The 12,487-nt window shown below is 35.0% G+C and overlaps 1 pseudogene; it reads right to left on the reverse strand.

The window, feature by feature from the left end:
• Positions 1-7,806: 7,806 nt before the first annotated feature.
• LOC143576787 (organic cation/carnitine transporter 4-like) lies at positions 7,807-11,379 on the reverse strand (annotated as a pseudogene).
• Positions 11,380-12,487: the final 1,108 nt, after the last annotated feature.

The raw sequence follows: 12,487 nt of genomic DNA on the forward strand, positions 1-12,487 counted from the left end.
GGTAAAATAATGACCACACCACAAACTACATAAGAGAGTTTGACTGGCAAGTTCACATTTTTAGCCAGATTGACAATAACCTCCAGTGTCTATATGATATGATTAGCCACACAATACCTCACTATGTGTGACGAAAAGTTTGACATTAGCCACACTTTAAATTACGAAAAGCATTATGTGTGACAAACGGTAAGACAATAGCCACACTATAATCTACAAATGAGTGTTTGACTGGCAAGTAAACATTTTTAGACACTTTTAATGTAATATCTAGTGTCTATATGATATAATTAGCCACACTATTATTAAATTTAAGTGGCCATTGCTTTGCTATATCAACACGGTATAGGTCACAATGCACGCTTAACACAACCCTATTGGCCACATTATTGTAAAATTCATGAGGCTGAAATAATAATTCATGTGGCTCTATACGTGCAATGGTCACTCGTAGTAAATAGTCATGTGGCCATTTTCTACCATTTAGCCACACTTATTGGAGAGGCTTCTTGATGGCCAGAAACTAATGCCATTACCCTTTAGCCACACTTTTAACCACATAAGGCCACTAAAAACTGTGTGGCCATATCATACCCACAGTATCGCGACCTTTGGTCACATATGACCTGAACCAAATGCGTGTGGCTGAAGACCTACGGCCACACTTTTTTCGTGTGACCAAAGGTCAATTTTCACGTAGTGGGGGTGGTTGGCCCGCAACAACATTGTCCAAAAAAAATATTGCTTTCAATAAAAGAATTAGCTTTTTTTAATAAACTTATTTAGCCATCCATAACACTACGTGAAAATTGACCTTCGGCCACACGAAAAAAGTGTGGCCGTAGGCCTTTAGCCACACACATTTTGTTCAGGTCATATGTGGCCAAAGTTCGCGACACCGTGGGTATGATATGGCCACACATAGTTTTTAGTGGCCTTATATGGTAATAAGTGTGGCTAAAGGGTACAAGAATTAGTTGCTGGCCATCAAGAAGCCTCTCCATTAAGTGTGGCTAAACGGTAGAAAATGGCCACATGACTATTTCCTATGAGTGACCATTGCATGTATATAGCCACATAAATTATTATTTCAGCCACATGAATTTTACAATAATGTGGCCAATAGGGTTGTGTTAAGCTTGCATTGTGACCTATACCGTGTGGATATAGCAAAGAAATGGCCACTTAAATTTAATAATAGAGTGGCTAATTATATGATATAGATGCTGGATATTACATTAAAACTGGTTAAATATGTTTACTTGTCACTCAAACACTCCTTTCTAGATTATAGTGTGGCTATTGTCTTACCGTTTGTCACACATAATGCTTTTCGTAATTTTAAGTGTGACTATTGTTAAACTTTTCGTCACACATAGTGAGGTACTGGGTGGCTAATCGTATCATATAGACACCGGAGGTTATTGTCAATGTGGCTAAAAATGTGAACTTGCCAGTCAAACACTCTTTTGTACTTTGTGGTGTGGCCATTGTCTTACCGTTTGTCACACATAATGTTTTTCCTAATTTAAAGTGTGGCTATTGTCAAACTTTTCGTCACACATAGTGATTTATTGTGTGGCCAATCATATCATATAGACACTGGAGGTTATTGTCAATGTGGCTAAAAATGTGAACTTGCCACTCAAACACTCTTTTGTAGTTTGTGGTGTGGCCATTGTCTTACCGTTTGTCACACATAATGCTTTTGTAATATAAAGTGTGGCTATTATCTTACTTTTGGTCACACATAGATAAATGTGGCTATTTCATAAGTTTAACAAACCCAATAACATAAATTCAAAACAAGTTTACATTAACAAACCTTCACTAATTAGTTATGAATTCAAAATATTTGAAACTAATACTAATTACTACCGACCTCAAACTTTCTCATAAACTCATCAAATTGTTTTTGTCTCCTTTCTTCATTTTCCTTAAGTTCCTTTTCAATTTATTCCATTCGTTTCACTCGTTCTTCCAACTCGTTCCTTGAGTTCTTTTCATCTTTTTCCATTTTGGCTCTAACTTTTTGAACCTAAAATTGTTAAAATACTAGCATCATAACTAGTAAAGGGTTAATGTGAGGCGAAACCTCAAAGCACAACGACTATCATGCACGGTCACATTAGACATAATGTATACATAAACAAAAACTTTAATAGATGGCCTCGTTGGTGATAATGTCAACTGTACTAAAAAGTCCTAACATGTATTCACACATCGTATCATGGTAAATCAACCAAACATTCATCATACAACTTAACTTATGATCACTTAGTTCACGAGACAGATTATAGCATGTACAAACTTATTTTATTCACTAAGAAAAGATTAAGTATAAATTCTACAAAATTTACCACAGTTTAATATATGAATTAGGTTTATTAAAAAAAATTTATTATATTTTTTTCATACATATAAAACTCACAATAATTCAACCATTACAGATATGTCCCAACAGTTCAGCAGATTGCACAACAAACATTTGTTTAATGGTTCTATCCACTCATTAATCTAAATTGTTCAAGACCAATTGGGTTGTCTTTAAAACTCATAATACTAACTTTCAGAACTGGAAACAGCCCGTTTGGTTTTGTCATTAGGGAGTTATGGTGTCGGAAAGACAAGCCAAAATATAACTCCCCGAATCAGCTTTGACCAGTGTTTTTGTAAAATCATAATAACTATTCAAAACGTGTCCAAAAATTATAAACTTTACCTTTCTGGAAACTAGACTCATAGTGCTATATCTCAGAATCAAAAATCGTTTAGTAATCATCGTTTAACATCATGTTATATACTAATAAATAAACGAAAACGAATCTGTCAGAAACTGTTGTCATCAAACAAGTGAAATACATACCTTTTTAGCGATGAAAGAAGATGTACTAAGCTTCAATTACAAGAAATAACACTTAAAATTGAAAATCCCCATACTTAGTTCTTAGGGTTCTTCACACTCAACACGAATCTGGAAAAAATCAAGATAGAATTGATGGAAACCGACACCACACGTGAATTCCTCTCGCAAAATTGTTAGATTAGAGCCCGGAATCAAAGGATTTGGTTAAGAATTGAGTGAGTTAGAGAATTAATGATTGAGGATTATGGTGGGTGTAAAGAGATAAAGAAGAAGTATCATAAGAAGGAATGAAGAGAAAGAAAAAAAGGTAGGTTAAATTAAATTTAAGAATGAGAGGGTAATTCAAAATTTTTTGAAGAAAGGAGGGGGTTGAATTTAATTTGAAATTTTGAGTGAAGTAAAATTAATATGAATTTAATTTATTTTTAATAATTAAAATAAAGAGTTGTTAGTGTAAATATATATATATATATATATATACACATACATATATAACAACTAATTAAACCTTAAATAATATAAGAAATTGTATAATAAATATAAAAACATATAAAATAAATACAAGTGATATTTATAGTTGCTCTAAAAGAGTTGTATAAGAGTGTAGTAATCAATGTTAACGCCCAATAAACTATACTTTCATTAGTGGGTCATACTAGTTCTTGATCGGTGTTAGTGTCCCATTATAGCATCTATCATGTCACAGTTGCTCTAAAAGAGTTGTATAGGAGTTTCATTAGTCATGGTTAGGTGTTAACGCCTGAAACACACCATACTTTCGTCAATAGGCCTTATTTGGCCTTGATTTGGGTCAATGGCCCAACATGTTATACATTCATTAATGGGCCTTGATTGGTATTAGTGGTCATTATAGCATCTATCATGTCCTCGTTGCTACAAGAGGGCTGTATATGAGTGTAGTGAGCCATAGGCATGTGTCAACGCCCGATAACATGTCATACTTTTATTAATGGGCCATATTGGGCCTTGATTGTTGTTAATGGCCAATATCGTCTCTTTCATGTCATAGTTACGTTAACAGGTTGTATAGGAGTGTAGTGAGTCATAGTTGGCCGTCATACTTTGCATTAGTAGGCCGTCTTGGGCTTTGATTGTTGTTAGTGACCCATTGTAGACTCTATCATCTCATAGTTGCTCCAAAAGGGTTGAATATGAGTTTAGTGAGTCATAGTTTGGTTACGCCCAATAATATGTCATACTTTCATCAATGGGCCTTAATGGACCTTGATTGTTGTTAATGGACAGTATGGTCTCTATCATGTATAGGAGTGTAGTGAGTCATAGTTTGTCTCATCAAATGACGTTGATTGGTATTAGTGGTCCATTATATCACCTATCATGTCATAGTCGCTACAAGGAGGTTGTATATGAGTGTAGTGAGCCATAGTCATGTGTCAACACCCTATAACATGTTATACTTTTGTTAATGGAACATATTGAGCCTTGATTGTTGTTAATGGCCCAATATATCTATATCATGTCATAGTTAATTTAACAGGTTGTATAGGAGTGTAGTGACTCATAGTTGGTGTTAACGCCCAGTAGCATGTCATACTTTGCATTAATGGGCCGTCTTGGGCCTTGATTGTTGTTAGTAACCCATTGTAGTCTCAATCATATCATAGTTGCTCTAAAAGGGTTGAATATGAGTTTAGTGAGTCATAGTTTGGTTAACGCCCAATAATATGTCATACTTTCATCAATGGGCCTTATTGGACCTTAACTGGTGTTTGTGGCCCATTATAGCTTTTATCACATCATAGTTTCTCTAAGAAGGTTGTATATGAATGTCATTAGTCATAGTTAGATGTTAATGGCCGATAACATGTGATACTTTCATCAATAGGTCTTATTGGGCCTTGTTGGTGTTAGTGGCCCATTATAGCCTTTTTCATGTCATAGTTGCTCTAATGGGCCATATTAGGGCTTGAAATCTCTTAGTGGCCTATTATGGCATGTGATATGTAACATTAGATATTTAAGGGTTATATCGTGTTATAGGGAGTCATATTAGACCATAATAGATAAAAAAAAAGTCATACATGTCCTAATGGGCGATATTGGGCCTTGAAATCTCTAATGGCCCATTATGCATATAATTTTAAATTGTGTCTTAAGAGGTACAACTCGCCTAACCCGTTGATATACATTAAACATTGGGGTGGCAAATGGGTTGGGTTGGGTCGAAACGGGTTGTGGGTCGGAACGGGTTAGGGTCAAAACGTGTCAGGGTTGGAACGGGTCAACTAAAAAAAGGTTGTTATGGTTCGGGTCGGAACGGGTCAGAGTCAAAAGGTTCGGGTCATAACGGGTCCGGGTCAAAACGGGTTTTGGGTCAAAATGGGTCAAGGTCGGAACGGGTCAAAACGGGTTTTGGGTCTTTTTTTTTAACAATGACAGCAGAGGAAATGTTTTAGTTTTATCATTAAAGTTCATGTTCCAGTCCAGTTCGTTTCACCACTTAACAGCTCATTTTTACAGCAAACAACATGCTAAACAGCTCGTTTCAGCGATATTTCAGTTTGTTTCAGCACTTAACAGCGAGTTTTAACAGCAAACAGCATGTTAAACAACTCGTTTCAGCAAGTTTTCAGTTCGTTTCAGCACGTAACAACTTGTTTTTACAGCAAACATCATGTTATACAGCTCGTTTCAGCGATTTTTCAGTCCGTTTCAGCGATTTTTCAGTCCGTTTCAGCATTTAATAGCTCATTTCAGCACTTAACAGCTCGTTTCAGTGATTTTTCAGTCCGTTTCAACACTTAACAGCTCGTTTAACAGCAAACAGCATGTTAAACAACTCGTTTCAGCAAGATTTCAGTTTGTTTCAGCACGTAACAACTCGTTTTTACAGCAAACATCATGTTAAACAGCTCGTTTCAACGATTTTTCAGTCCGTTTCAGCACTTAACAGCTCGTTTCAGCACTTAACAGATCGTTTCAACGCGTTTTAACCAGTTTTGTAGCAATTCAGCAATAAAAAATCAGCAGTTCAGCTCGTTTTTGCCCGTTTCAACAGGTTACATAACTAATACTTCAAAACGTTTTGTGTTTGCAATCCAAAAAACAAGTCTAGGCAAATGTTTAGTGTTTTCAAAACTAGTATGCAAGTATGTCCGTGTTTTCAATCCAAAGCCTGGTGTCGCGTGTAACCGAGTTTTCTCAAAACCAAATGAATGCATTTGACTCGCTAACTGTTACTTAGTACAAGTGTTTTAAGTTATGAGAGTATGTTCAACAACACATGACTCTAAGACCCACGTATGAACTCACACACAAACACAAACTTGACCCGACGATTCGTTGGTGATAATAAGTAATGTCAACAGTACCGAAAGTCCTAACATGTATCAACACATTATATCATGGCAAAGCAACCAAATATTCATCATACAACTTAACTTATGATCATTCAGTTCACAAGACAGATTCTGGCATGTACAAACTTATTTTATTCACAAAGAAAATATTAAGGATAAATTCTACAAAATTTACCATAGTATTAAATATGAATCAGGTTTCTCAAACAATTTTTATTATATTTTTATCAAGCATAGAAAACTTACAATAATTCAACCATTACAGATAGGTACCAACAGTTCAGCAGATTGCACAATAAAAACTAATTTAATGGTTCTATCAACTCATTAAACCAAATTGTGTAAGACTAATTAGGTTATCTTTTAAACTCATAATACTAAGTTCCAGAAGTGAAACCAACCCGTTTGGGTTTGTCATTAGGGAGTTATGTGTCCGAAAAATGGACCAGAATATAACTCCCCGTATTAGCTTTGACATATGTTTTTGTAAAATCATAAAAGGTATTCAACACTCATCCAAAAATTACAAAATTTACCTTTCTGGAAACTAGACTCAGAATACTATATCCTAAAATCAAGAATCGATCAATAATAATTGTTTAACATTGAGTTACAGACCAATCAATAAACGAGAACGAATCTGTCAGCCAACTGTTCTCAACAAAACTCAAACCCTAACATGTTTATCACATGTCTGGGGTTCTAATTAATCATGTTTAAAACCCCATTAGATTTGATCGCATGATGGTTGATGAAGTTTGAAGTAAGAAGCAAAGTGATGAAGAAGAGTATTGAGCTTCAATCGATGTTTATGAATTAGGTTTGAAGCATAAAGTGTGGCCATTAACTAATAATAGTCACATTTGTTGTTTTGCTGTCACTATTAGCTTTTAGCCACACATCAAATATTATAAGTGGCTAACAAACAATGTTATATGGTCACATAAACCTTTAAGTGTGACCATATTTATTAATTTTTAGCCACATATTAAACAATTAAAGTGTGACCATTAACTACTAATAATCACACACTTTGTCTTAATGTCACCGTTAACTTTTAGCTACACATAAAACTTATAAGTGGCTAACAAACAATACTCTATGGTCACATATACCCGTAAGTGTGGCCATATATATTAGCTTTAGCCACATCATTAACAAACTACTGTAAGCATAGATAATATTTGGCCACAGTTTATTAAGCGTGGCTAATAAATATCACATTTTTGTGAAAATGTGGCTAACAGCTGCTTTTTTTGTCACACAAATTGAATAAGAGTGGCTAAAGGTTCCAGCATGTGTGTTTTTTGTCACACGAATCTAATATATGTGGCTAAATGTTCTAACATGTGTGTTTTTAGTTCTAACAGGTGCGTTTTTAGTCACACGAATAACAAATGTGTGACGAAAGCGACCTTTAGCCACACATTTAGACCGAGGTGTGGCAAACCGCCCAGAGCATGTGTGTGGCCAAAAGCCAATATTCACGTAGTGTAAACACTACAAGAACCGTAGAAGAAAATGCTTAAATGTTTATTCGACTAGAATAAAGCTTTAGTACATAGATCAATATATATATAGAGAGAGAGAGGGAACATTTGAAATGCATTAATTCTTTGATCATAAACATAGAATAGAACAGTCAGTTTTCATTCTACAACTTTCTGTATATCAATAATCAACGGTTTTACTTCATCCCAAAGACATTTATGCAAGCATCGACAACTTGTTTGTGTCATCCTCCACTCCATTCATTGTGTCATATAACGGCATGTTTAATGTTTCTGGCAAGAAAAATATAAGAATACCACCAACAATTCCACATGCCCCAAACACCATAAACGTAAGATTAGCATCCGTAGCTACCACGAACGGTACTAGTATGGATCCTAATTGTCCCACTTGCTTTGCGGATCCAAGCGTCGCGCTTCTGACTACGGTTGGAAACAACTCCATCGCATATACGTATAACAAATTATAAGTCCCGGCCATCCCAAATATTCCAAAAACTCCACACATTGTCCTCGTTACCTTCCAATTCCATTGGCTTCCCATCAAGCTACCTATAAGGCAAAAGATCCCACTGAACCACTGTGTTCCAACTCCTAATGGCTTCCTCCCAAACCTATCTATTAAGATTTCAGTTAAAAGGTAAGCTGGCATCTCTGCAGCGGAATTGAGTAGCACGCTGAGGTAGATATTGGTTTCAAGGTTTGCGGCATTTAAGTTTAGTCCATAGTACACGCTTGCGCTTACGAAGTTGATTCCCATTAGAAGAAGCAATCGGTTTCTCATTAATGGTGACTTGATCACATCTATCACTGAACTCGTGGCAACTTCTTTTGTTTCGATTTCTATATTCTTGTGATCACAACCCCTGGCTTCTTTGTCTAGGACAAGGTACACATTTTCAGGAAGATGTTTTCCATTTGATTTGGCAATCTTGTGCATGATCTTCATGGCATCATCTGTTTTACCTCGAACGAGGTATCAGCGAGGGGATTCAGAGATGAAAGGGAGCATGAAAAGAAGAAAGATGATAGAGGGTATGGAAGAAGCAATGTAAAGAAAGCGCCACGATTGAAACATGTAAGCTATGCCTGATAGAAGAGCTATCCCAATTGAGTAAAAATAAAACGTGGACATGCCGGCAATACCGCGCTTGGATGGTCCTATCGGTTCGACGGCGAGAACGAAGGCACATACACCAATCCCACCGGAGCTGAAGCCGGAGAGTAGACGGAAGAGGGCATAACTCCAATAGCTAAGAGATATGGATGTCAATAGTGAAAAAAGGATGTTCATAATGCATACAATTGTGAGTGATCTTTTTCTTCCAAATTTGGTATCAGAGAGGTGACCAAATATTCCGCTACCTACAAAATAATATCATCCATTTGAATCAATAATCATAGGTATAAGAACTCTTTATGAATAAGATACGAGACATATTAGAGTTTCAAATAGTCATATCTCAGCCCCGGTTAATGTTGACAATAAGACAGGTATTGTCACTATGCATAAATAATATGCAATTTGTAAGTACTTGTGTGGAATCCCCCTTGTGTATGTGTTTGAAGTTCGGGATCTCTTCAAATTGCATCTTACTATAAGTGAACAAAGCAGGAAACAAATAGCAAGTGTATTTGGAAAGCAAAAACTGAGACTCTTTCTAATAATAAAAAGGTTTCGGTCAATAGACTCAAAGAATAAAACATAAGATATAATTTTATTTGGGTTAAAAACATAGGGAAATTAATAGGGGTAGATTGGGAGACATGTTGTTCATTCTGTTTTTTAGCTTTATTTTGTAAATAAAGTGTTTGTATTTAGGGGTGTATGTTGTATCTTGACTAGCATCTTGCTAGTAACTATGGGTGGTTCCGGCGCGTTGCGCCGGTGTTTTACTCTTATCAAAACATTTCTATTAAAAAACCAATAACGTGCAAGTAATTTTTGAACTTGAGAAACTAAAAAAAATTGTAAAATAACATCATTACCATTTGTCATCACACCACCTTACATTTTTTATGATGAATTTAGATTCTAATGAGTAAAGAAAATATTTTTGTTTTTTTTGAAAAAAAACCACTAAAAATGAATCTGGTAGGGTTCGATCCCTGGTTTGCCGATTTACATTGAATGGACTTGCCACCACAACATCTTAATTATATGTTATTTCCATCAGTTTCTATACCATAATACAAAAACAGGATTTGAAATATTATTAAAAAAAGAGAAGCTTAGTGGCTGTCACATGACAACCACTGATGGGACCTCCGAAATTTTACTGGAGCAACTTAGGTTTGCTATTATTGCTACTACTGTGTTCCCTTTGCACGTTTTGCGAGGAACTCGGTAACGGGCTCGAATTTTTAAATGCAAATATACAAACATATCATAATAACTATTACTTCGGAAAAACAATATTTATCTAAGGATAAAAAATATGGTTTGTATCAATTTCGACTAATTACAGAATCAACGTGGTACTGCACTCACTATATAGCTTACAATAAAAAACGATATTATATTGCAAACACAATTTCGTTTTCAACAAAACTTATATACTTTATTGTGAAAACACATTCGTTTTAACGGTGCGACTAAACATGTCGTAACGACATACTAAGAAATATACAAAAAAAACTTCGTATGGTGGTCACTAAAAAATGTCAGTAACTTAAATATACATATATAATAACAAATTAGTGAACATGTTAAAACCATTAATACTTTAAGGGTAAAATTATACAAAGTTTAGCAAAAGAGAATGTATAGGATCAAACAGTTTAAGAGTTTAAGGAGGCTAGCTTAATATAAATTAAAAATGGAGTTACTAAAAGTGTGAAGTGTAAAAACACGATGTATAGAATATTAGTTATGAAAGGTTATTTATTAAAAGTTAAGTTGAAATTTTATATTAATTAGAATAATATAATGTCAATTTGCCAAACCATGTGAAAACCACTATGTATAATCAAATCATTACCTATTAGCTTTTGAGTTTTGACGGATTTGCCCAACAGACGTGCAATTCTTTTGAATATAGTATATGATTTTACAGAGGTGAGATTCTTGTTATATGTTTCTAATGCTTTTAAAAAAAAGTAAAAACATATAAATAATCAAAACTTTAAAAGAAGTTTTAACATCAATATAATTATATAATTATATTTATGCAACCACAAAATAATATAATTTAGAGATGTTGTGGGATTAATTAGTGGGGATGTTACCTATCATGGAACCACAAAAGAACAAAGGCTGAGCTAGCCCAACCTTGTATTTTTGTCCACAAACCAGACCCCATTCAGCCACTGTTGACCACCCTTCGCTATCGTCCCATCGCCATGAACCTGGCTCAAGCCCACAAATGCTCTTGGCCGAGTCCCATACACATGATCCTGAACCAGGTTCACACGCCCAAGTGGGTTCACGGTCAGCAAAAATAGTAATCATTGTGTGTATGGCAACAAGTGCCCATGCCATACACGTGAGAACGAAATGCTTGAACTGCCATAACCCAAATTCACCGCAATAATTGGTTAACATTTGGTCTATGGAGAGCAGCTCAAGTGTTGGTTTCACATGAACCGTCGTGGTGTGTGTTTCCACAGGAGGAAGGAGAGGTGACTGGAGATCATTGAAATCCTTTTTAGGGGACGACATATGGCAGTAGTGTCACGTTGGTGTAAAACAAGTTGGTGCAAGAATAGTGAATGCAGTTTAAGTTATATAGGCGAAAGCAGGTTGGTGAGTGGCCCTATTTCGAAACGTGCAATATAGAAAGTTTATTCACATTTAGCTGTGAAAATGATAGAAAAAAAAAGGTCTAGTATCCAGCCAGAATGCCAACCCCTAATTATGTATAGAATAATTTGTTTACATTTAACTTTAGTCCCAACTTTATCTAGCTAGGGATGTATTCGAACATTTATAGTTTTATAACTAGAACCATATCTAAAATTTAATATACATATTATAAGTTTTAATACTTTTACTGAAGTTTTATTAGTCTAAAAAAAATTGAGTTAACCAATAACTTTTATATCAGCTTTTTATAACATGTTTAACTTGGACTATCATGTGTTTGACATTTTATTTTAAAAGTGTATTTATTGTTAAGAGATAGTAAATAGCTTCAATCTGGCTTTGTAGGAGAGGGGTGTCGGAGCTGAGATGACGCATGAGGAAAGCCGAGAACACTACGCCTCGCCCACTCATTGCGTACATTTTGGTAAGATGTGTGGCCACCAACGGCACATCACTCTATTTATTTGAATGAATTTTTTCCTGTTGGACCTCCAACGATATCTTTTAGAAAAGTATTAACAATTTTAACTCAACAACACAACCAGAAAAAAAAAACACAATATTATGTATCTTTACTCTTTTAACTATATACACTAATACACACAATTGTCTCTACTTCTTTTCAAAGAAATGAATTCAAACAATCTATATAACCCTAACAATCATTTTCAATAACAAGCTTATATAACAATCATTTGTTGGTTGGAACCAAAACACGAATGTGCTCTAACAAAGGCATAAACGATATATATGTCAAAAGAAAACACAAGAAGAAGGAACATAAAACATGCATAAAATTTTCTCTCACACACAATATACGCATGTGGCAGAAGCAAAGTTACGAAAGTATATTTAACCAAGTAGAAAATATACCGTGTGTTTACTTAAGTGCTAGAGAGAAAGTATGAAAATTAAGTGACATAGTTGTTAGTGGTAATCCCTTCTAGAATACCACATACAGTTT

The sequence above is a fragment of the Bidens hawaiensis genome, unplaced genomic scaffold (assembly GCF_021521415.1).
Source record: "Bidens hawaiensis isolate Kalapana, Puna unplaced genomic scaffold, B.hawaiensis_p1.1 tig00028297_1, whole genome shotgun sequence".
In the NCBI taxonomy this organism is placed as follows: Eukaryota; Viridiplantae; Streptophyta; class Magnoliopsida; order Asterales; family Asteraceae; genus Bidens; species Bidens hawaiensis.